Genomic DNA, 25,089 nt, shown 5'->3' on the forward strand with positions numbered 1-25,089 from the left:
ATTTTTAGTAGAGACGGGGTTTCATCATGTTGGTCAAGCTGGTCTCGAACTCCTGACCTCGTGATCCGCCCGCCTCAGCCTCCCAGAGTGCTGGGATTACAGGCATGAGCCCACACCCGGCCCAGATGATTTTAGAGAGCTGAAGGTAGTTACTTCTCAAAATTAGTTGTGTTAAAATCCTGCGCTATGGTTAGTGGATGGGACAGAAGCACTTTTTCCTTGGATTAAAATAAGGTCTTGTCAACATAGTGAGTGTTTTGTTTGTTTTTGGTAAGCAGTAAATATTTTCTCTCAAGTTTGAAGTGTCTGCTGATTGCAATGTTATTTTATTAAGGACTGATGTTAATTATTAATAGTATTTGAAGTTTTAAAAGATAGTCAGTGGTGATACTTCCATTCTTGGTACTGTTTGATATGTAGGAAGAGTGATTATGAATGAGAAGTGGAGTCACATTAAATACATAGTTCAGTGATAATTTTTATGGAGTGGTGACTAATTTATTTTAATTGCCATCATCCTAACAATAATACTTTAAAAATTAAGGTGAAATAAAATTATTTTTGTCTTTACACCAAGATTTCAGCTTGAAAATGGAGGCTGAGAAATTTTACTATCTTTTGGGTAATCACCAAAGTAACAGGCAGATTATTCTAAGCATATTAGCATGCCGAATGTTTTAGTCTGTTTAGGGATTTGTCAAATAACATTTGAAATTGCTTTTAAAATTTTTCTTTCAGAAGCCTTTCTTGGGAAACTTTGGTATCATTCAATGGATGATCATTAAAACATTTCATTTACACTTTTTTTATTGTTGTTTTTCTTTTTGTTTGAGACAGAATCTTGCTCTGTCGCCCAAGGTGGAGTGCAGTGGTGTGATCACGGCTCACTGCTACCTCTGCCTCCTGGGTTCAAGTGATTCTCCTGCCTCAGCCTCCCGAGCGGCTGGGATTACAGGCATGCGCCACCACGCCTGACTAATTTTTGTATTTTTAGTAGAGATGGGGTTTCACCATGTTGGCCAGGCTAGTCTCAAACTCCTGACCTCAGGTGATCTGCCCACCTTGGCCTCCCAAAGTGCTGGGATTGCAGGTGTGAGCCACCATGCCTGGCCCATTTACACCTTTTGAAGACAGCTGATTTGTCTGGTGAACTGGTAGCCACAGACCAATTGTCTTGACTTCTGTGGTAGTCATTAGACTATTTTTATTAAAATTTTATTTCTTATTTTTATTTTTTAGAGACAGGGTCTTGCTCTGTCACCAAGGCAGTCATGACCACAGCTCACTGTAATCTCCATCTCTTGGACTCAAGGGATCCTCCCACCTCAGCCTCCCAGGTAGCTGGGATTACAGGCACATGCCACCAGGCGCGGCTAATTTTTTGAAATTTTTTGTAGAGATAGGGTCTTGGTATTTTGACCAGGCTGGTATTGAACTGTTGGACTCAGGCTATTCTCCTGCTTTGGCCTCTTAGAGTGCTGGGATTACAGGCATGAGCCACCAAAGCCAACTGACATTTTCAGTAAAAATAGCTAAGTATTTTCTTGGGAAGGGGCAGTTTTTCCAAATTATTTTTCTTATCAACTTTGATTCCTTAAGTTTTATTATTGTTAGACAATTATCTAAGTTATCCCATTGAAAAGTTTTATAATCAACTTTATTACCCTTTGGGTCAATGAAACTTCTGCCCTCCCTTGACCTTTTTTTTTTTTTTTTTTTTACCTAAAAGAGGGGCAAGAAATGCAAGAAATTTTCTCCTCAAAGGAGGTTGCTGTATAAAGGAGGGATTTATTCTAATGGAGAAGTACTTTCTAAATTCAGTTTAATGGTAATGCTCTGAATGCCATGCAGATGATATGCCTCTCTAGAGTTGGTAACAGTTTTAAAACTTAATTTTCAATAATTCCGTTAAAGAAGTACTTTCTTTTTTTTTTTTTTTTTTAAAGAAGTACTTTCTTCAACACAATTTGGGAGTTGATTTAGCAGGCTTTTTAAGGTCTTGCATTGGGTTTTTAGATAATTCAGGTTTTTTGCAAATAAACAATGGACTCTTGAGTTTCATGGTCAATATGCCCTTCCCTAGAAATGATGATGAGTATTTGCATTAGGGTTAATTCTTTTCAACTTCAAGTTATAATCTTTCTTTAAATGAAAATAAAAATAAAAAGTAGTAGGAAAAATGTAGAATGGTGGTTACCAGGGTTAAGGGGCAGGGGGACACAGGGAGTTGTTTAATGAGTATAGTTTCAGTTTTGCAAGATAAAAAGTTCTGGAGTTCTTTTGCACAACAATATGAATATACTTAACATTACTAACTACACATTTTAAAATGGCGTACATCTAAAAATGGTTAAGATGGTTTAAAAAATAGGAGAAAAAATGATATCATATTTACCTGGAATTTTACAAATTACCTCGGGGATTTGTTTAATTATGGTAGTATGGTTTCTTAACTAAATTGAACAGATTTACCAGGACATAGCCTCTATATTGCAAGACAGTGTAAAGTTTGTCAGAATTGGCAAATCACCTCCCAGTTCAATAACTATGAGGCAGTTGTGTTATGCCTTCTCTTAAAACATACACAATCACTGTAAAGATTTGGTATAGATTGCTGTTAGGTCGTTTCAGCTGTTAGGTAACTCTTAAAGTTGTATCGTTTCTAAACTAAAAACAAATATGTCATAAATATAATTCATGCCTACATGTCTCATGAGAATAAAGTATGGATGCACTTGATAATTTAGTACTAACTGTTGAACACCCTGAAACCTGATTCTGCACACCCATTATTTCTGATTGTGTATTATTTATAATTACGTACTTTGAATATTTTATCTTGGGTGGATAAGAATGTGACTTTGTTTTTAGTTAACCCAAACCTTTCTGGCCACCTAACAGTAAAGCCTAAAGAATTGTTTTATTTTTATTAAGAGTTAGTTGCTTTCTCTTGCTGTCTTTTTTTGTAAATAATAATTTCTAACTAGAGGAAGAAAATGTAAATTTACTTTTTGATTATAAAAAATTATACATGTATATATTCCAGTTGAAACTGCATAGGAAACAGTGACAACAAAAATGCTAAAAACAAAACAATAAAACTCCCTGCCAAACCTGAAATCCAACTACTGAAAAAACTACTGTGGACATTTTTGTGAATATTTGTGAAAACACTTTTCTGACGTTCTTTATGTAACAGTACACCTTGGATCTTCCTCCATCATGAGTATATAACGACCTTTATCATCCCTTTTTTGGTTGTATGTTGTTCTACAGTGTTGGTTTCATACCTAAATTTTTCCTGCTTATATGTTGATAGTTTAGAGGAGAGGTAACAAATACAGTGATACAAAGGCAGGATATCCCAACTCTTGAGACTTTGGATTCTGGAGCCAGCCATTGTGGGTTCAAATTGCAGTGATGACACTTTCTTGCTGTGTAACCCAGAGTAAGTTATAAAACTCAAGGTCTCAGTTTTCTTATTTCTTATTTGTTAATAGTTATTAATGGTATGCCTATATTATAGAGTTCCGAACATTATCTGACAGACTATGCAATGTAAATATAAACTGCTGTTAATGTTATTATGGATTCTGTGATTGTTAATATTTTAAGATAGAGATTTAGTGTTTGCTTCAAGCATCTATACATGCCCCTTCCCAGCTTCTGTGTCTTCAAAAGTTTGTGCATGATATTTTGTTTGTGTCTATTGGAAGGAGATGGGGTGAGGGAAGAGTGGTAGAAAGGAAGTATTAGGTTTAGTGATCTGGGTGGAGTTACTGTTGGCAGTTATCCATTCTTTTCTGGCCATATTGCCGTTGGGGTATCTTGGGTGGCCTTTGACTATAGCTGCTCTCAGTAGAGCCAGCCTTGCTATATCCTGGTGTTTAGGAAATAGTTTTAAAGGTTTTCAACCCAGAGGCAGTAAAAGGGCAATTTAAGTTAATATGAGTTTGTAAATTTTGGCATGCAGTCCAGCTTGGAGATACACTTCTGTAACGTTACAGAACATTTTCTTGATTTGTGTGTTTAAATGTTCTTCAAGTATTGAAAGTGACCTGTGTTATCTGGAGAGACACTTCCTTTTTTTGGAATTGGCCTTTTTGACTTCTCTCCATGATTTTCTTTAAAAGTTGAAACTTGGAGGAAAAGAGTAAGACTGTGGCTTTTATTTTAAAATAGTTTTTAAAATGGTCAGTAATACAAGAAATGTAATGAAACAAAAAAGTTAAGAAATTTTGGCTTATGGTTTTATATATACAGCTGACTCCTGAGCCACGTGGGTTTGAACTACATGGGTCCATTTATATGAGGATTTTTTACAATAAAAGTTACACCTGCTGTGTTTGCCTGTCCTGCCTCCCCTTCCACCTCCTCCACCTCTTTTGCCTCTGCTACTCCTGAGACAGTAAGACCAATCCCTCCTTTCCTCCTTAGCCTACTTCACATGAAGAAAGATGACAAGGATGAAGATCTTTTTGATGATCCAGTTCCACTTAATGAATAGTGAATATTTTTTCTCTTCCTTATGATTTTTTAAAAATAGAATGATTTCTTTAGCTTACTTTAAGAATATAGTATCAGCTGGGCACGGTGGCTCACGCCTGTAATCCCAGAACTTTGGGAGGCTGAGGCGAGCGGATCATGAGCTCAGGAGTAGACCAGACTGACCAACATGGTGAAACCCTGTCTCTACTAAAAATACAAAAGTTAACCAGGCATGGTGGCTGGCACCTGTAATCCCAGCTACTTAGGAAGCTGAGGCAGGAGTATTGCTTGAACCCGGGAGGCAGAGTTTGCAGTGAGCCAAGGTCATACCATTGCACTCCAGCCTGGGCAACAGAGCAAGACTCTGTCTCAAAAAAAAAAAGTGTTTGTATATGTAATACAAAATACATGTTAATTGACTGTTTGTGTTACCAGTAAGGCTTCTGGTCAGCAGTAGGTCATTAGTGGTTAAGTTTTTAGGGAGTCAAAAGTTATACATGAATTTTCAACTGCATGGGATTGGGGGTCAGCACATCCAATCCCCACATTGTTCAAGAGTCAACTGTATTTATAAAGTTTTATTTTAGTGTAGTCTTTCATGAACCTCCTTAAAAGTCAATGTAAAGTTATTAATCAAGGAAATCTATATTCTACTTATGGCATCAATTCTTTTGTAGTATAATTTAAAATAATATTTGATTTTGTGACTGCTAATTTTTATGTCTACTTATTTTACTTTTGATACCAAGTTAGGCACATAAGCTAAGGGAAGTTATTGTGACCAGCAGAAAATGGTTTTTTAAACTACTATTAGAAATGTACAGGTCATGGCTCAGTTATGCTTGAATTAGGTTATTAAGCAGAAATGGTAGGCCACTTGCTGAAATATATAGAATCAGTGATTTTTTAAGACAGTGCTGTTTTTCATTAAAATTATTTTTTTGGTTTAAATGAATCTGGGTTCTGTCCAAAAGAAGGTAGGTGTGCTTGATGTTTTGTTTTTGTTTTTGTTTTTGTTTTTTTAAGACAGGATCTTGCTCTGTCACACAGGCTGGAGTGCATTGGCGCTTTCACAGCTCATTGCAGCCTTAACCTCCTGAGCTCAAGTGATTTTCCCTCCTCTGCCTTATGAGTAGCTGGGACCACAGGCATGTGCCACCAGGGCTGGATAATTTTTTTTTTTTTTTTGTAAAGATGGGGGTCTCACCGTGTTGCCCAGGCTGGCCTCAAACTCCTGGGCTCAAGCAATCCTCCCACCTCGGCCTTCCAAAGTGCTAGGATTATAGGCATGAGCCGCTGTGCCCAGCCTGTTTTTCATTTTGTTAAACACACCAAAATCACTATTTCAGTATTTTTTTTTCTTGCTCAATTTATTTCCTATTATTGGTTAGACAAAATGGCCCTTTTAGGAATTTTTGTAAGGAGATCTTTGAGATTTCTTTTTTTCTTTTTTTCTTTTTTTTTTTTTGAGACAGGGTCTCACTCTTGCCCAGACTGGAGTGCAGTGGCACAATCATGGCTCACTGCAGCCTCTACCTTCCAGGGCTCAAGTAATCTTCCCACTTTAGCCTCTCAAGTAGTTGGGACTACAGGCACATGCCACCATGCCCAGCTGATTTTTATATATTTTTTGTAGGGCTGGCATTTTGCCATGTTGCCCAGGCTGGTCTCAAACTGCTGAGCTCCAGCGATCTGCCTGTTTTGGCCTCCCAAAGTGCTAAGATTACAGGCATGAGCCACTGCACCTGGCCAGAGATCTTTGTATATTGGATTGTTTTAAGGCAAACCATGATGAGAAACGAAACCATTCTTTGATTATTCCATTTTAAGATATACGTGAAATATGGACATAGGTAAAATATTCTATCATATCTTGTGATTTTTTTACATGCTGCTTATTTATCTCTTCTCACCCATATTGTCATCATTTTATGTCTTTGCTTCAATCCTGATTTTTAATCTTGGCAGAAGTATACTGGCAAAAGTTGATGTAAATCTAAGTTTCAAAGTTCTGTGTAACATTTTCCACCGCCTTTCACCAGCTTTCAATGATTTTTGCTCCTGAAGAAAATATCACTAGGGGAAGGAGAGAGAAGGAAAAAGTTAAGGGTTTGAGAAGAACCTAGAGCTAAAGCTTATTTAATAGAAGATCAGTAAATCAGCAGCTGTCTTTTTTTGATTCTTTGAAAAAATGTTTTAAATATGACTTCTTTTACCATGATTCCTTTTTAGATAAATGTGGACCATAGAGAATATACATAAGATGGTTAGCGTTAAGTAATTCTAGATCATGGTAATTTACATATCTTAATTTTCTTATTTTTTTCTAAAAAATAAGATGTGGAAAACATTACTTGAGTTACCTGTATTTTCTATTGAAATTTTTATAAGGAGATCTTTGAGACTTTTTCCAAATCAAGGACTTTTCCCAAACCATTAAGGTCTTGATTTGGAAATTAAATGAGTCAGAGTCCAGTTAGGAAAACAAAAACACTAGATGTTTTTAACAGGAAATTTTATTACAAGGCATTGGTAAAATTGGTTTTGGTAGAACAGAGAAATCAAACAGGATATGTGGGTATATGGTGGGGCAATCTAGAGATGAGCAACAGCAGGTAACCACTGCCACCCTTAGGGACCCAAAGAGACGATGGGAAGAAGTGGTGTTCCCAGAGCCCAAATGCTGGGTCTTTCTGGCAGGAGTGAAAACTGCAGAGAAGGCATGGGTCTGGAACTGGGTCTACAGAGCCAGGGGCTGATAGACAGGAGGTGAAACCTTGGGGAAGATACCAAAAGGGAGAGAAATATCAAGGCTTTCCCCCTCCTTCTACCCTTCAGACCTCTGCCATTGCCTCTTATTGGTGGGATGTATCCACAAACCAGAGAGAGGAAGGGAGCCTGAGGAATGTAGTTCTCTGTCATACAGAGAGGGCAGAGAAAAGCAGGGAAAACATGCGAGTGAGGAGACAACTGCCAGCACAGACAATACAAAAAAGGTTTCCTTCCCCCAACCCCAAAACCGATCGGCTTAGTGCTTTTATTTATATCTTCTCTCATGGCTCAAGATCCCTTGTGTAAGAAGGAAATAATTATAATGTATGTGGTTTTGGTTTTTATGAACCTTGATATTAAATGATATTAAGCTGTTATTATGTAGTATTTGCTGTGCATATTTCTGCTGGTATCTGCATTTTTGTTGTTTATGTATTTTTGGATATGCAAAAATTTATTGTTTTCATTTGTTCAAGTCTTTTCCTTTACATTTTAAAATATCTTAAAAGATTAGGTAGTCATTTCCATTGAAATAACACCCTGTCATTTGCTTTTTCTAACTTTTCAATATTTTCAAACTCTGGAATTCATCTGGAATTAATTTTTATGTGGGGTTTGATGCATTATCTTGATGCTGATAAAGACAGCTTATTCCTTTTTTTTTTTTTTTGATACGGAGTCTTTCTCTGTTGGTAGGCTGGAGTGCAGTGGCAGGATCTCAGCTCACCGCAACCTCCGCCTCCCTGGTTCAAGCAATCTGACTGCCTCAGCCTCCCGAGTAGCTGGGATTAAAGGCATATGCCACCATGCCCAGCTAATTTTTGTATTTTTAATAGAGATGGGGTATCACCATGTTGGCCAGGCTGGTCTTGATCTCCTGACCTTGTGATCGCCTCCAAAAGCACTGGGATTATAGACATGAGTCCCTGTGCCTGGCCATTATTCTAGTTGTTGTTGTTGTTGTTGTTGTTGTTGTTGAGGCAGAGTCTGTCTCTGTCGCCCAGGCTGGAGTGCAGTGCACTCTATTTTTAATAGAGATGGGGTTTCACCGTGTTAGCCAGGATGGTCTCGATCTCCAATCTCCTAACCTCGTGATCCGCCCACCTTGGCCTCTCGTGATCTGCCTACCTTGGGCACAGGCGTGAGCCACTGTGCCCAGCCCATTATTCCAGTTTTTAAAGCTTACTTATGCTTTGAGATATCTTGGTCTTTTCTCCGTAATGCCTTGTCTGTGCTGGATTTCTTTAAATTTGGTACCAATCTATAGTAATATTCTAAATTTTATTTAAAGTGTTACATTTTCTACTTCCTTAATAGGGTACTTCTATTTTTAATAATCTGTGAAGTGGCTATCCTAAGATATTTTACCTCCCTTTTTTTTTTTTTTTTTTTAAATTAAAAAGTCTAGCATGTCATGTTGTGATTTGGGTTATTTTTTATTTTTTTAAGGAGACAAGATCTTGTTCTGTCACTCAGGCTGGAGTGCAGTGGTACGATTATAGCTCACTGTAGCTTTGAACTTCTGGGGCTCAAGTGATCCTTCTGCTTCAGCCCCAAAGTGCTGGGATTACAGGTGTGAGCCACTGCACCCAGCCCAGTTTTAGTGACATTTAAGGCCTTTTGAGATTAACTAATAAACGTCTCTGAGTTCAATATTGGTTCGTGCATCTCTGTTATTTGCTTTTTATGTGCAAGTCTGCAAAGAGCTGTCATCATTTTCGCTTTATTTACTTTAGTTTTGGGAGAATGAAATGACTGTTGAATAATGAGTGTCTAATAATGAGTTTTGGACTTTGCCTTTTAAAATTAGTTACTGTAATTATATTAACCTGGTAATTGTGATGTGGATCATTGTCTAAATTTAGTAGATGGGCTGGGCATAGTGGCTTGTTCCTGTAGTTCCTTGCACTTTAGAAGGCCGAGGCAAGAGAACTGGTTGAGTTTGAGACCAGCCTGAGCAACATAGTGAGACCCTGCTTCTAAAAAAAATTAAAAATTTTTTTGTAGAAGCTGAGCATGGTAGTGTGCGCCTATAGTCCCAGCTACTCAGGAAGCTGAGGCGGGAGGATCACTTGAGCCCAGGAGGTCAAGGCTGCAGTGAGCCATGACCGTGCCACTGCACTCGAGCCTGGGTGACAGACCAAGACCCTGTCACTAAAATGAAATAAAAGAAAGAAAGAAAAAATGTACTAGACAGGGAAGTGAAAGCCAAAATGTTAAGATTAAAAATTATTAATTCTTTTTTATTCCTTGGTGAATTTATTGACTTGTGTTGAGGGTGTTAGAACTCTGAAAGTATCTAAATTAGAGAGGAAATCACTTTTATTTCCTTCTAAAGTGTAGTATATTGTTATAACAGAATGGTTAACTTAGCCCTTTTAAAAAGTTGAGTTGTGTGGGAGGGTGAGTGAGGAGAGAGGAGGTGTTTAAAAATGGCTTATTTATCACAAAAAGTAGCCCCTCAAAATTAGTTTCAAAATAAGAGACTTGTTTTTAATTTCCTTCTGATCATAATTTTAAATTTTGGTATAATTAGTATTAATTAAAAACATACTAAAACAAACTTAAAAATTTTAATGTGGAAATTTTCAACATTATATAAATAATATATAATAAACCCAATGTACCTATCACTGAGGTTCGAAAGTGCATGGCCAGTTTTATTTTCCAACATAAGATACTCAGTGTTCTCATTTCCCTGATTGTCATTCATAAGTATATACATGTATATGTTTATAATTATTTTTAAAAGTTTGTTTGAATCAGGACCCAAATAAGGTCCATACTTTTGGATGGTTTGTAAGTTTCTTAAATCCATTTTCATCTATAAATTTCTCTTCCATAGTACTTTATTTCTTGCAGTTTTATGTTAAATAAACAGTCATTTGAATTAGATAAAATAATTTTCTGAGGGATAATTTTAATGTAGAAAAATAGAGATGGTTCGACATCATGTTTTATAGATTTGTCTTTTGTTTACTCCGTTCATGATTATTGCCATATCCCAGATATGTCATTTGCTTAGCTTACTACTTTCATGATTATTACCCTGCTTTTAAAGTTAAAATTCATACTTGATTATCTTCTAATCTTCACATTTGCAGAATCATGGATTTGATGTCTTTGTTATATTTATCTTAGTACAATTCTTCATTCATGTACCATCTAAAATAATCCTGACCACAAATTAGGATACACTGATTTAATGTTAATGTCTCCTCTTCTTTTTATTCCCTCCACTTACCTCTCATGTTGAAATTTAATCAGTTACCCCAAGAGAGACCAATTTGAAACCTTAGATACGTTTCCTGCATGTCTCCAGAAACAAGGTACATTCTGTGCAAAGTATGGTTTTACTAGCACCCTGTTAGTGAAGTGTGTTGCCAATCTGAGATCATGGTTCGGCCAACTCAGCATTTTTATCTTTCAGGTTCAAATTCCATTACATGTGACATGTAATTTTACAGGGGAACAAGTAAAAACAGGACCCTGCTTCTGGATTCCCATTGAAATAATCAGTTTTTTGTTGATAAATGGAATTAAGTAATAGCTGGAAACATTTTTCTTTCTTTTTTAGAGAAAGTTAAATTTGAAGATGATAAAATTAAGAAGCTAGTGAATTTCTAAGAAGTTTTTAAGAATTTGTGAGGAAGGCATTAAGTTAAATAATTTGAAAATACGAACTTTGGAGGCAAATAGAATTATTAATTTTCATGGATCACTATATATAACTATGTAACGTATGGATTATCTTTGTTTATATGTCAAAATAAATATACTGAAAATAAGAAAACTCTTTTACTTGGATTCTTGGTTGTATCTCATATCACTCTACAAGGAACGATCGTCTTCATTTTACAAACTAGGAAACTGAGGGAAGCCCAGAGAAATCATGTGATTTGTCCATAGGTATACAGCCAGTCAGAGGAGATATTAAGAACCATGTAGGGGTTTGTCTTATACTGTAGTAAAAGGACACTGGGTTTGAAGTTGGATGTTCTGGACCTAGTGCTATTTACTACCTTAGCTATATAAGCTTGGATAATTTATTTCAAATCACTGGGCTTCTGTTATGGAAATGCTATAATAAAGGATAATAGAGTACCATGGAAGTTTTGAGGAGAGTAGTTACAATTGTTTGATATTATATACAGAACAAGACCATATTCCTAATATTTATCTTGACATGCGGAGCCTCTATATTGGAGTAATTGGACAATAAGTTGTCATGGGTAGCTTTATTGAAACCTCATGTGATTAGTCACATGACTACATAAAAGAGAGTGTAGGTGGGTATGAAGGGACTTTCCTCTATCACGTGTGTTTCTGGTATTAAGAGGAGGGGTGTTGGGAAGGAAAGGAGAAGAAGGGGGAAAGAGAAACTGATGTCTTGAGAACAGAGTCACAAGTCAAATACATGCCTAATGGGTATCTGTTACTTGATAGACACTAATGGCAATAGTCTTTATAAGAACAGAAGAAAGTACAGATCTCTACTTTTGTCTGTTTGGCTCTTGCCAAATTCTTCTTTCCTGTTCACCCACCCCTTCTAGTTTCTAAGTTCATTTCTTTTATGCTTTCACCATTTACTCATGTTAGCACTGTAGGAGTCTGACTATAGTATGTCTCTCTTTGGTTATATATTATTATTGTGCTGCAGCTATGTCATCAAGCAATATGATTAGTCTATAAATGAAAGTATTTCACACACTGCATGGCCAATGTAATATATATATAGTTAAGAAATTATGTGAAGTGAGTGAACCACATGGAGTTCTGTTTAGTTCATAAACCTTGTCCATAAGAAATACTATTGGCTGGGCACGGTGGCTCACGCCTATAATCCCAGCATTTGGGAGGCCAAGGCGGGCGGAACACAAGGTCAGGAATTCAAGACCAGCCTGGCCAATGTGGTGAAACCCTGTCTCTACTAAAAATACAAAAATACAAACAAACAAGCAAACAAACACCCACTAGCCGGGCATGGTGGCATGTGCCTGTAATCCCAGCTACTCAGGAGTAAGGTAGAAGAATCGCTTGAACCTGGGAGGTGGAAGTTGCAGTGAGCCAATATTGCACCACTGCACTGCAGCCTGGGTGACAGAGTGAGACTCTGTCTCAAAAAAAAAAAAAAATCTAATTTCTGCCACCAGGATATTAGTTAAAATTTTTACATTCCAACCACTCAGTACAGACCTGTAGGTTATCGTCTGCGGACATCTAGCTTAGTATTAGCATTTCTTTCCTCAAAATAGTGTACACATTTTTTTTTTTTTTTAATTTGGAGATATAACCAAATAATAAAGGATACTATTAAAAATCCTTTAGCTTTTGGTAAGTTAGGCAAGGTTTTATATGTAGCCTCTACATAAACACTCTCTTCTTATTTATAGGTTTAAGTCTGAGGAGATAAGATAAAGATCTTTCGTGAGTAGGATACATTGAAGTATTAGACTATAAGTGAGCTCTGTAGACTGAAATGCTGAAATGGCTTTTCTGATAAGAAAGTTTTGTGTGACAAACACTGCAATTTGCCTATCAGATACTTTTTATCCCCTTTTTTCTTACTAGAAGTACTGTACTTTTTTGAGCGTGGCAGTGTGCCAGCCTAGGAGATTTGCCTTTGTAGACTCCTTGAGTGCAGTCTTAAGTGGTATTTACTAAGGAATATTTCTATTTCCCTGAGTCAAGTGTTCTTCCATTCCCTTTTGATTTCCTTCTTCCTTTCTGGGAAGTGAACGTGATGCTTGGAATTTCTTGCTACCATACGTGAAAGTAAAAAAATAGATGGGGCCAGGCGTGATGGCTCACGCCTGCAATCCCAGCACTTTGGGAGGCTGATTCAGGAGAATTGCTTGGGGCCAGGAATTTGAGACCAACCTGGTCAACAGAGCAAGACCCTATCTCTACAAAAAAAATTTAAAAATTAGCCAGGTGTGGTGATTTATGCCTGTAGTCCCAGCTGCTTGTGAGGCTGAGACAGGAGGATCACTTGAGCCCAGGAGTTCAAGGCTGCAGTGAGCTATAATCATGCCATTGTGCTCCAGCCTGGGCAACAGAGTAAGACCCTCTCTCTCTCTTTTATTTATTTATTTATTTATTTATTTATTATACTTTAAGTTCTAGGGTACATGTGCACAACGTGCAGGTTTGTTACATATGTATAGCTGTGCCATGTTGGTGTGCTGCACCCATTAACTCGTCATTTACATTAGGTATATCTCCTAATGCTATCCCTTCCCCCTCCCCCTCCTCACAATAGGACCCGGTGTGTGTCCAAGTGATCTCATTGTTCCCCTTCCTGTGTCCAAGTGATCTCATTGTTCAGTTCCCATCTGTGAGTGAGAACATGCAGTATTTGGTTTTCTGTTCTTGCGATAGTTTGCTGAGAATGATGGTTTCCAGCTGCATCCATGTCCCTACAAAGGACACAAACTCATCCTTTTTTATGGCTGCATAGTATTCCATGGTGTATATGTGCCACATTTTCTTAATCCAGTCTGTCACTGATGGACATTTGGGTTGATTCCAAGTCTTTGCTATTGTGAATAGTGTCGCAATAAACATACGTGTGCATGTGTCTTTATAGCAGCATGACTTATAATCCTTTGGGTATATCCCCAGTAATGGGATGGCTGGGTCAAATGGTATTTCTAGTTCTAGATCCTTGAGGCGTCGCCACACTGTTTTCCACAATGGTTGAACTAGTTTACAGTCCCACCAACGGTGTCAAAGTGTTCCTATTTCTCCACATCCTCTCCACCACCTGTTGTTTCCTGATTTTTTTAATGATTGCCATTCTAACTGGTGTGAGATGGTATCTCATTGTGGTTTTGATTTGCATTTCTCTAATGGCAAGTGATGATGAGCATTTTTTCATGTGTCTGTTGGCTGTATGAATGTCTTCTTTTGAGAAGTGTCTGTTCATATCCTTTGCCCACTTTTTGATGAACCGGGTTGTTTGTTTTTTTCTTGTAAATTTGATTGAGTTCTTTGTAGGTTCTGGATATTAGCCCTTTGTCAGATGAGTAGATTGCAAAAATGTTCTCCCATTCTGTAGGTTGCCTGTTCACTCTGATGGTAGTTTCTTTTGCTGTGCAGAAGCTCTTTAGTTTAATTAGATACTATTTGTCAATTTTGGCTTTTGTTGCTGTTGCTTTTGGTGTATTAGACATGAAATCCTTGCCCATGCCTATGTCCTGAATGGTATTACCTAGGTTTTCTTCTAGGGTTTTTATGGTTTTAGGTTTAACATTTAAGTCTCTAATCCATCTTGAATTAATGTTCGTGTAAGAAGTAAGGAAAGGATCCAGTTTCAGCTTTCTACTTATGGCTAGCCAATTTTCCCAGCACCGTTTATTAAATAGGGAATCCTTTCCCCATTTCTTGTCTTTGTCAGGTTTGTCAAAGATCAGATGGCTGTAGATGACCCTCTCTCTTAAAAAAATAAAATAAAATAAAAAGTAGATGAAATCTATGTACATGGGTGGCTGAATAGAAAGAAGGGAGTCTGTGACAATAATGTCATTGTGGAGGTGCCCTGAGCTGGTTTCTTTTATTTATACTTCTCTTTACTTGAAGAAAATAACAACTATTCTTTTTTTGGGTTTTTTTGCTATGGGCAGCTGAATGTAGCCCTAATTTTGCTGCCTAAAAAAATTTTGTTACATTATCTCATATCACAGCCTTGTTATTAAAAGGTATCAGTACTGCCCCTCAGCCCCCAATATAGATTTTGTCAGTAGACTTGACCAGTGAAGAACTTGACCAGCTGGAATGAAGAAGTTATGAGAAAAACGCATAATTTCAATGTAATCTGAGCATAAGATATCATCAAGAATCAAGTGATTCAAGACCTCTGTCCTCCTGAGCAGTAAGTTGAAGAAAACCTTGCATCCAGATATGTTCTTACATTTACAGTTAGGTTTCTGTGTATAGTTAGCAACTTTCACACCTATTGCAGCCTGACCATTCCTTAAGAGATGAAAGGCATTGAGAAAGATGGCATATACATATATCCAAAAAGTCGCTGTGTTTCTCCTTGACAGTGTTAGGGTCCCTGTACTCCCTGTAAAATATTCATTAGGAATGGAGACTCCATTGTGCTTATTGGTAACATGTTACAAGTGTTCAAGAACTGCTTTCTTGACTTGTGTAGCACAGAATCATTCCTACAGTGGTGGTGGGAGTATTCAGGCATTTGTGTGCTTGTGGATAGGCCATTTGTGTTTCTTACGAAACTTGAGAAGGTGTAGAGGAGTCTCTGCAACAGCATTGCTTGGTTTACCTGTATCGGAATTACCTGAATATCTTAGTAAAAACACAGATTCTTGTGTCTTGCAAGATTTACCTAATTAGCATATTAGGACTAGGGAGTGGGTCTTAACAAGCAGTACACATGATTTAAGGACAAATGTTTGAGAAATACTGTTTTTGAGCCTTCCTAGATTCCCTCAACTTCCCACCGAAGTTCTTTAAGTTGTGTGTTTGTGTTAATATTATGGTGTTGAATTAACCTATTCCTTTTGGTGAGTGCATCTTTCACTACAGGCATTTGTTGTTGACACTGATGCAGTCTAGCTTGCTGAATGGCGGTTCTGCTTGTGAAATCAACATTTAGATTGATTTTATGTGAGTGTTTAATGTTTGTGGAAAGTACTTTTCTTGGATTAGTTAATATTGTTGAATTGAAATGATCTGTTTTTTAATAAATAGCCAAAGAGCTGTTGTTCCCTTAATGGTGCTTATGTGACTTATAAGATTCATATTCAAGCTCTCCAGCAATTTTTGTTACTTCCATTTTATTGGGAAAATCTTTTTTTCTCCTTTCATTGGTGTTAATTTTTTAGTCACACTTTCCTAAAGTTCTTTATAAATGGAAAAATAATTTTTGAAAGTAAACTATGATATTCTTAAAATAACTTGCTTCTACTTTGAATAGATTTTAAAAAATGAGTGTCACTTCTAAACCATACCTTTGTGTTTAAATGCATACCGTAAGTAGCCATGGAACAAACATCGTTTGTTATTTTTTGTTATAAAAATTTCACTTCCAAGTAAAATACATGAGAAAACACATATTTATATTAGCCTAATTCTGTACCTATTTAAAATAGAACACTTAACACATTTTAAAGTGTTTCTACTTTTCGAGTCAGTTCTTTAGCAATGCCAGTTGCAGTTTAGCCTGAAGGTGTTTTTGAGGGTTCCTGGTTGAGCATGTGTTTTGCATTTTCCCTCTCCACCCTCTTTGTTTATTGGACTATTTTAGTCATCATAAAGTGCTTCAATCTTTACTAAAGCAAATGCCATAAAGGATCTGCCTTACAGGCAATTATTTCTCCATGAGTAAGGTGAGGTAGCAGTACTACGGAAGTGAAGTCATTGGGGAGTACAGCTCATCTCCTTTTATGGAAGGTAATTTTGCAGGAAGAATTACTTTGTACGCCACCCATTAACAGGCATTCCAGAAGATACTCCTTTTGGAATGGTCATAAAGGTGTGTTTTCTTCTTTTGATGAACTATAAGTAGCCCTAGAAGATTTGGCACTTCTTCATTCTTGGGTAGTATATGGGCCCTCTTTAATAGTATATTGTCCCTCTTTAGTCTTGGGGGAATCGAATGGCTAATTGAGACAAGTAGCTGTCTTAGCAGCTGTGAACCAGGCCTATGTCAGTCTGGAACACTCTGTCTCCGGTTCTGGAACTTTATAGGGTATGGGAATGTCTGATGAATTATCTTAGGTTACACAATATGCAGTTCTTTTGAATGCATATACATGTATATTATAAATACTTTGGATAGACACTTGTATTTGAATACTGAGTAGTATATAAATGATGAAGTCATTTTAGAGTTTGACTGCCAGGCAGTTAAAATTTGTTGCTTTATGGTTTTGTCATAATATGATCCTTATTAATTAGGTACAGAATATTCAGAATATTGAGTAGTATCTGGTAACATCTCTTTTATGACATATATATAAATATAAAAATATTTATCTAAAACTTAAGGTTTAATGATATTTATACAATATTAAAACAGTATAGGAGTATACAAAATACAAGGCCTGGCACAGTGGCTCACACTTATAAACCAAGCACTTTGGAAGGCCGAAGTGGAAGAATTGCTTGAGCCCAGGAGTTCAAGAACAGCCTGGGCAACATAGGGAGACCCCATCTCTACAAAATTAAAAAAATAAAATAAAACAAAAACAAAAAATAAAATTTCCTCAGCCTCTTCCAGCCTTCTTCCTTCCCGTATGTAATCTTTCCAGCATTTTTGTCTTCATTTGGATGCTCTAATGTGCACCAACTTCCCCCACAAATACCTATTGTTCTGCAGCTTTCTTTTTTTTTCTTGAATATATATCATGGGTATGTGTCCAAGTCAGTATATATAGACATTTATCATATTGATGTAACATATTTTATACATCAGAATTTCTACTGATATTGTAATTCTTCTTTATATCCAGAAATTTTTAAATGAATGTTTTTGTGGGGTTTTTTTTTGCCTAATATATATCTTTATGTGGCTGTAAATAAAAAATCAAATATGAACTGTGGTATAATCTTATTGAGTGTAATAATTTATCTGTAAATTTTAGTTAAAATTAATAAACAATTTGAAAATAACCTAAACATTTTTGTCAACAGTGACTAAAATATTGTAAACTCTGTTTATGAATTTTTTTATATACTTGTTTCTGTATAAAATAATATTCTAATGATTTTAGATTGCATTATAAATATTTTAACCCTTGACATCTGTAAATGTGCTTTCTATTCAATTCTTCTCAAAGTTAAAATAAAAATAAGCTTATTAAAGACTTATAAGTAAAAGAACTAGAATTATATTCCATATACTATATATTATTTATTCATATTACTGAAAATTACTGACTATATCCTTCCATATAACAGTGGAAAAAGAATTGGTTTGGTGACTCAAAGGACTTCATGGTCAAATTAATTGATTTTGGATATTGCATGTATTACCATTTTAAAACTTTTCTTTAGTTTCTTATTTATTATCCTGTTTTATGTAGACTGATATTAAAATAAGTCAGCATTTCTGATGATTGTGTAAATGTTAAATGATAGCAGAAGCCAATTTAGGATTAAACAAAAATTGTTGTGGCTGATCTGCTAATCACGTAATCCAAATGTGAATTGAGAGATGATTCAAGAAGTGATGATTCAAGAAGTTAAATAATACTTTTAAATGATGATTTTTATAAATTGCAATGTTAAGTAATTCAATAAATTAATTTGGGTTTACCCAGAAGAGAGTAGGAGTGCTTTCTTAATATGCCTTTCGGTTCCATGACTGGTTATTTTTATACTGTTATGTGAATGTGAATTTTATACTATAATATAAAATGACTGTATACCATTGTTTCTTATAAACTTTATTTGTCAAAAAGCTCATTATACCCTACCTCTATCATAAAGCAACATATCTATTCCCACTGGGAATTCTCATATGCTAGTGTGGACCTTGTTTGTGTTTACTAACAGAGGGAATCAGGAAGCTCATTGTGGTGGGTGTGCAGCTCAGCGCTTAGATAAGATTCCTCAGAGGTTTTAGTTGCTCTTCATTTATTTTAATCTTTGATATATTAATTGAGAGATACAGTCACTGTTTCATTGTGGGAAAACTGGTGATCATCACCTTATGCAGAGCAAAGCCAAACACTGATTCTGACTGCTAAGGGGATTGATTTAACTGGCACCTAACATTTGTACTTTAGAGAAGAAACTTAACCTTCTTCTAAGCTTTTGAGGTATTCAGGTGTTTGATTAAATCATTTCTTTACAGAGATTTTTATCTCTGACATTGATTATCCTTATCTAATGTTTTAGAGTTGACATTATCATATTATAGAACCTTTACTATTTCCAGTTCTATTTAAATCTCGGGACAGTTTCCTTTTCTTTTTGGACTGAGAACAAATTGAATAGTGAATAATCTCTTTGGAATGTATCTTTAGGGCCTTGTTAACTTGATGAATTCATCACTTTCATATTATATTGCTATTCTTTCATGCCTTTGGAGATTTTCAGTGAAAAGTAAGTTTCACAACCTTTACAACTGAGAAGCGTCAGCTGTGTTTATTTTTTTTTACAGCATTGGTAAGGTGAATGTGCATTTTATCACCTCTGACTCATTGAAGTTAGGGGTTTCTTGTGCCCGAATCAGATAAAGGAAGGAATATCATTTTTATAATAGGATAGAAATCTTTAGCCTACTATAAAATATTCTCACTTTATTTTTAAATAATATTTTTAATTGAGATATCATAATTCTATACTTATGGGGTACAATGTGATGTTTTGATATATGTAAACAATCTGGAATGATTAATGCAATCTAATTAACATATGCCTCTACCTCAATTACTTTTTTTTGTGGCGAAACATTTGAAGTTTATTTTAGTTTTTTCAAATGTACATTATTAATATTGTAGTCATCCTGCTGTGCTATAGGTCTCAAACTTACTTCTCCTGTCTGTCTGAAACTGTATCCTTTGACCAATAACTTCCTATTCTCTCCCCTCAATGTCCTCCTTTAAATGTAATTTGTATGATAGTCAATGCTGATACACTGTTTTCAGCTTTAAAATTTGTTTTTCTTTTCCTATTTCCCATTAGTTAATGGATAAGAGAGAGGACAAATTTAAATTTATGAAGCAGGATCTTCAATGTGTTTGCTAGCTTGAAAGGTACTCCATATTTTTATTATAAGAGAATGTGTTGGAATTAACTGAGTTTGTGTTGAATTATGCTTTCTCTCTTTTTTTTCTGTCTCCCCATCCTACTTTCTCTCTCTTTTTTTTTTTTTTTAATTATTATTATACTTTAAGTTCTAGGGTACATGTGCATAACGTGCAGGTTTGTTACATATGTATACTTGTGCCATGTTGGTGTGCTGCACCCATCAACTCGTCAGCACCCATCAACTCGTCATTTAAATCAGGTATAACTCCCAATGCAATCCCTCCCTCCTCTCCCCTCCCCATGATAGGCCCCGGTGTGTGATGTTCCCCTTCCCATGTCCAAGTGATCTCACTGTTCAGTTCCCACCTATGAGTGAGAACATGCGGTGTTTGGTTTTCTGTTCTTGCGATAGTTTGCTGAGAATGATGGTTTCCAGCTGCATCCATGTCCCTACAAAGGACACAAACTCATCCTTTTTTATGGCTGCATAGTATTCTATGGTGTATATGTGCTACATTTTCTTAATCCAGTCTGTCACTGGTGGACATTTGGGTTGATTCCAAGTCTTTGCTATTGTGAATAGTGTCGCAATAAACATACGTGTGCATGTGTCTTTATAGCAGCATGACTTATAACCCTTTGGGTATATCCCCAGTAATGGGATGACTGGGTCGTATGGTACTTCTAGTTCTAGATCCTTGAGGAATCGCCATACTGTTTTCCATAATGGTCGAACTAGTTTACAATCCCACCAACCGTGTAAAAGTGTTCCTATTTCTCCACATCCTCTCCACTCTCTCTTGTTGATTGAAATGAATTTATTAGGATCTTCCACATGCAGTGTGTACGCATTGTGGTAGTTTTTAAAATTTAGGTGAAGTTTACATAACATAAAATTAACCATTTTAGTGTGTATAATTCGGTGGCATTTTGGGATTTTCAGTATTGTGCGACCACCTCTATCTAATTACAAAACATTTTCATTACTCCAAGAAGAAACTTGGTACCTATTGAGCATTTACTCCCCATTTCTTCTGGCAAACATCAATCTGTTTTCTGTCTTTATGGATTTACCTATTCTGGGTATTTTGTGTAGATGGAATGGTAGGTGTCCTTTTATGTCTGGCCTTTTTCACTTGCCATAAGGTTTTTGCGGTTCATCTTTATTACAGCATAATACCAGTTTCTTACTCCTTTTTATTGCAGAATAATTTTCCATTGTGTTATCATATGTTTATTAATTCATCAGTTGGTGGTCATTTAGGTAGTTTCCACTTTTTTCCTGCTGCCATGAACATTTGTGCACAATTTTTTGTGTGGACAGATACTTTCATTGCTCTTAGGTATAGACCTAGGAGAATTATTGGGTCATATGGTAATTCTATATTTAACTATTTGAGGAACTGTGAGACTGTTTTCTAAAGTGGATGCACCATTTTACTTCCCACCAGCAGTGTATGAGGATTGCACTTTCTCCATATAAAATGGCAACACTTGTTATGTCTGTAGTCATCTTGGTGAACATGAAGTGGTATCATTGTGTTTTTGTTTGCATTTTCCTGATGGCTAATGATATTGAGCATCTTTTTATGTGCTTATTGAACATTTGTATATCTTGTTTGGAGAAATTGCTATTTGGATCTTTTGCCTATTTAAAAATTATGATTTTTTTTATTATAGAGTGGTTTTTAAAAACTGTATTCTAGATATAAGTCCCTTTTCATGTACGTGATTTTCTTTCATCCTATGGATTATCTTTTCATTTTCTTGATGGATTTTTTTTTTTTTTTTTTTTTTTTTTGAGGTACAGTCTCTCTCTGTCACCCAGGCTAGAGTACAGTGGCAAGATCTCGGCTCACTGCAACCTCCGTCTCTGGGCTTACGTGATCCTGCCACCTCAGCCTGCCGAGTAGCTGGGACTACAGGTGTGTACCACCATGCCTGGATAATTTTTTTTTTTTTAACTTTTTGGTGGTGATAGAGTTTCGTCATGTTGCCCAGGTTAGTCTCAATGATCCTTTTAATCACTGAATAATAATTTCTTGAATGTATGATAATTTTTAAAACTCTATACCATAAAGATGATAATTTAGTATTATAAAAGCTGCTGCTTTAGGTATTCTGCAGTCTTATTTGTTAATTTCCTTAGGGTAAACCAAGTGGTATAACTATTGGGGCCAAAAGTTTATGTATTTTTATGTTTTTTGATAATTATTGCTAAAATGCCCTCAAGAAAGATTATACTCCAACAGTGGGAGCATTTGAGAGTCAGAAAAATGTTTAGAAGTATACATTTTTCATAGACTACTGTAATCTGCTTTCTCACTGTATACATTAGGTTTTGACTACATACTTGACTCCAGACTACTTTTTTTTTTTTTTTTTTTGAGACGGGGTCTTGCTCTATCGCCCAGGCTGGAGTGCAGTGGCGCGATCTCGGCTCACTGCAAGCTCCGCCTCCCAGGTTCACGCCATCCTCCTGCCTCAGCCTCCTGAGTAGCTGTGACTACAGGCGCCCACCACCACGCCCGGCTAATTTTTTTGTATTTTTAGTAGAGACAGGGTTTCACCATGTTAGCCAGGATGGTCTCTATCTCCTGACCTTGTGATCTGCCCACTCGGCCTCCCGAAGTGCTGGGATTACAGGCATTGAGCCACCGTGCCCGGCCACACTACTTTCAAATCTTGCAGGTTGGTGTAATTTTTCTCTCCCTGTAATACATGTTCCTTGTGTATTGCTAAGCCTTTTTTTTTTCCTTTTCGCAGACGGGATCTCACTGTGTCACCCAGACTGGAGTGCAGTGGTGTAATTGTAGCTCACTGTAGCCTCTACTTCCTGGGTTCAAGTGATCCTCCCACTTCAGCCTCCCGAGCAGTAGGGACTATCGGCATGCACCACCATGCGTAGTTAATTTTTGTTTTTGTTATTTTTTGGTGGAGATGGGGTCTTGCTCTGTTAGCCAGGCTGGTCTCCAACTCCCAGCCTCAAGCACTCCTCCCATTTCAGCCTCCCAAAGTGTTGGCATTATGGGCTTGAGGCGCTGTGCCCAGCCAAGACTTCTATAGCTGCATTTCTTCATGCTTTTCTGCACATATACCTTGAAATTTCTATTTATTTTTTAAGGCTTCAATCAATATGGCCCTTGTGAATGAAATCTTTCTCAATTTCAACATCTAAATACAAGTTTATCCTGAGCATTCACGAATTTTTTCTTTTTTTTTTTTGTTTGTTTTTTGAGATGGAGTTTCACTCTGGTCGCCCAGCTTGGAGTGCAATGGTATGATCTTGGCTCACTGCAACCCCTTCCTTCTGGGTTCAAGCGATTCTCCTTCCTCAGCTTCTTGAGTAGCTTTGATTACAGGCTCCTGCCAGCATGTCAGGCTAATTTTTGTATTTTTAATAGAGATAGGGTTTTACCATGTTGGCCAGGCTAGTCTCAAACTCCTGACCTCAAGTGATCCACCTGCTTCGGCCTCTCAAAGTGCTGGGATTACAGGTGTGAGCCACCGTGCCTGACCACATTTTTTTTTGTCGTCGTTTTTTGAGGTGGAGTCTCATTCTCTCACCTAGGCTGGAGTGCAGTGGTGCAATCTTGGCTCACTGCAACCTCCACTTTCCTAGTTCAAGCGATTCTCCTGGCTCAGTCTCCCGAGTAGCTGGGATTACAGGTACACGTCTCCACGCCTGGATAATTTTTTTTGTATTTTGGTACAGATGAGGTTTCACTGCGTTGCCCAGGCTGGTCTTGAACTCCTGAGCAATCCACCCGCATTGGCCTCCCAAAATGTTAGGATTACAGGTGTGAGCCACCGTGCCCTGCCAGACCACATTTTATATATTCGTCTCTGAATTCTAGAACTGACCACTGTTTCTGACATATAATAGTGGTTCTCCTTAACAGTGACTTAATTATGCTTGGACCTAATCAGATTTCCCGTCAGTATTATATTCTACAGTATATCTTTCATAGTAATACTGTATTAAACTATTAAAAGCTTATTAATTGTGATCCTGTTCCTACTAGGATTATATTAAAGGTTCTACTTATGTTTGTGATTGTACATGACAACAACACACATATTAAAATAATTTATTTGTTTCCGAGTTTTATAATATCTAATGACACAACTGTATAAGCATGGTATTTTACTGTTTAAAATTGTAAAGTATCCTGTTAAACTTTACTTTTAAATTTTTCTTAAGAATTCTTAAGTTGCAGTAACTGTCTATCATAAATTGACCTTAACAACATCTCCTGTTAGGTAGAATGACAAAATTAAAATGGAGCTTAGTTAAAAAGAAAAAAAGGTTTGGCCACTTTGAAGATGAAGTTGCATATGCTAGGAACAGGGATGGTATACTCTATGGTCAGGAAAGGCCTCCCTGCAGAAGTGACTTTTGAGCTGTAACTGGAATGGTAAGAAGATCATGATGCATATTACTAAGGACAGAGTCCCACTCCCTTAAACCATTCCAGGAAGGGAGGAGGTCCTCAGTGTGGAATGGTTCATGCTTTCCAGGGGGGTACACCCCAGAAGCAAGGCTTGCAGGTGCAGAAGTTCCTCACCTCATATGTGATGTAGTTGCAGAGAATTTCCAATTTTCCTGGAGCTGTGTGAGCTTGAAAGATGACAGTCAATTTGAAAGATGACCATGGACCAATTGCCAGAGGGGTCTTCCTGAATAGCCTGCTATGCGGAGAAACTTCAGGATTTTTGCCTGTCCTGGGGAGAGGGAAGAGAGGAAAGAAAACTCTAACAATGGCTAAAATTGAATTTCCCTCAATTCAGAGGAATGGGGATTTCAGTCAGCTTCATTAAAGAATATGTGATATTTCTTGCCAAAAAACAAAAAAAAAGGTTTGGCATTGTAGTTATTTGTCTATCTACCCTAGGTTTACAGATTCATTCATCAAGCAGCAAAAACAGATGATTTACATATAACCAGTTGTCTAGGAAATTTTTAAAAATTTGAGTCATTTGGACTGTTAAGTAGAAATGAGGTGAATGTATTACTTACTTTGTAGGTAAAAACAAAAATAATTTTGGAATTCTTCTGGAAGTCTTATTAAATTGATGAATATATTAGAGGTCATTTTAATGATG

At 36.6% G+C, this 25,089-nt stretch overlaps 1 protein-coding gene and 1 long non-coding RNA gene across 24 annotated transcripts in view; both read left to right on the plus strand.

Moving 5' to 3' along the window:
* LOC102132539 (PDZ and LIM domain protein 5) overlaps window positions 1-25,089 on the plus strand; it is a 216,903-nt gene that overhangs the window by 21,591 nt on the left and 170,223 nt on the right. The window lies entirely within an intron of this gene.
* LOC141410324 (uncharacterized) lies at window positions 19,373-21,984 on the plus strand. Its single transcript, XR_012434967.1, has 3 exons — window positions 19,373-19,988; window positions 20,130-20,242; window positions 21,794-21,984. It is a non-coding gene; the product is annotated as an uncharacterized lncRNA (long non-coding RNA).

The sequence above is a fragment of the Macaca fascicularis genome, chromosome 5 (assembly GCF_037993035.2).
Source record: "Macaca fascicularis isolate 582-1 chromosome 5, T2T-MFA8v1.1".
NCBI classification, from domain to species: domain Eukaryota; kingdom Metazoa; phylum Chordata; class Mammalia; order Primates; family Cercopithecidae; genus Macaca; species Macaca fascicularis.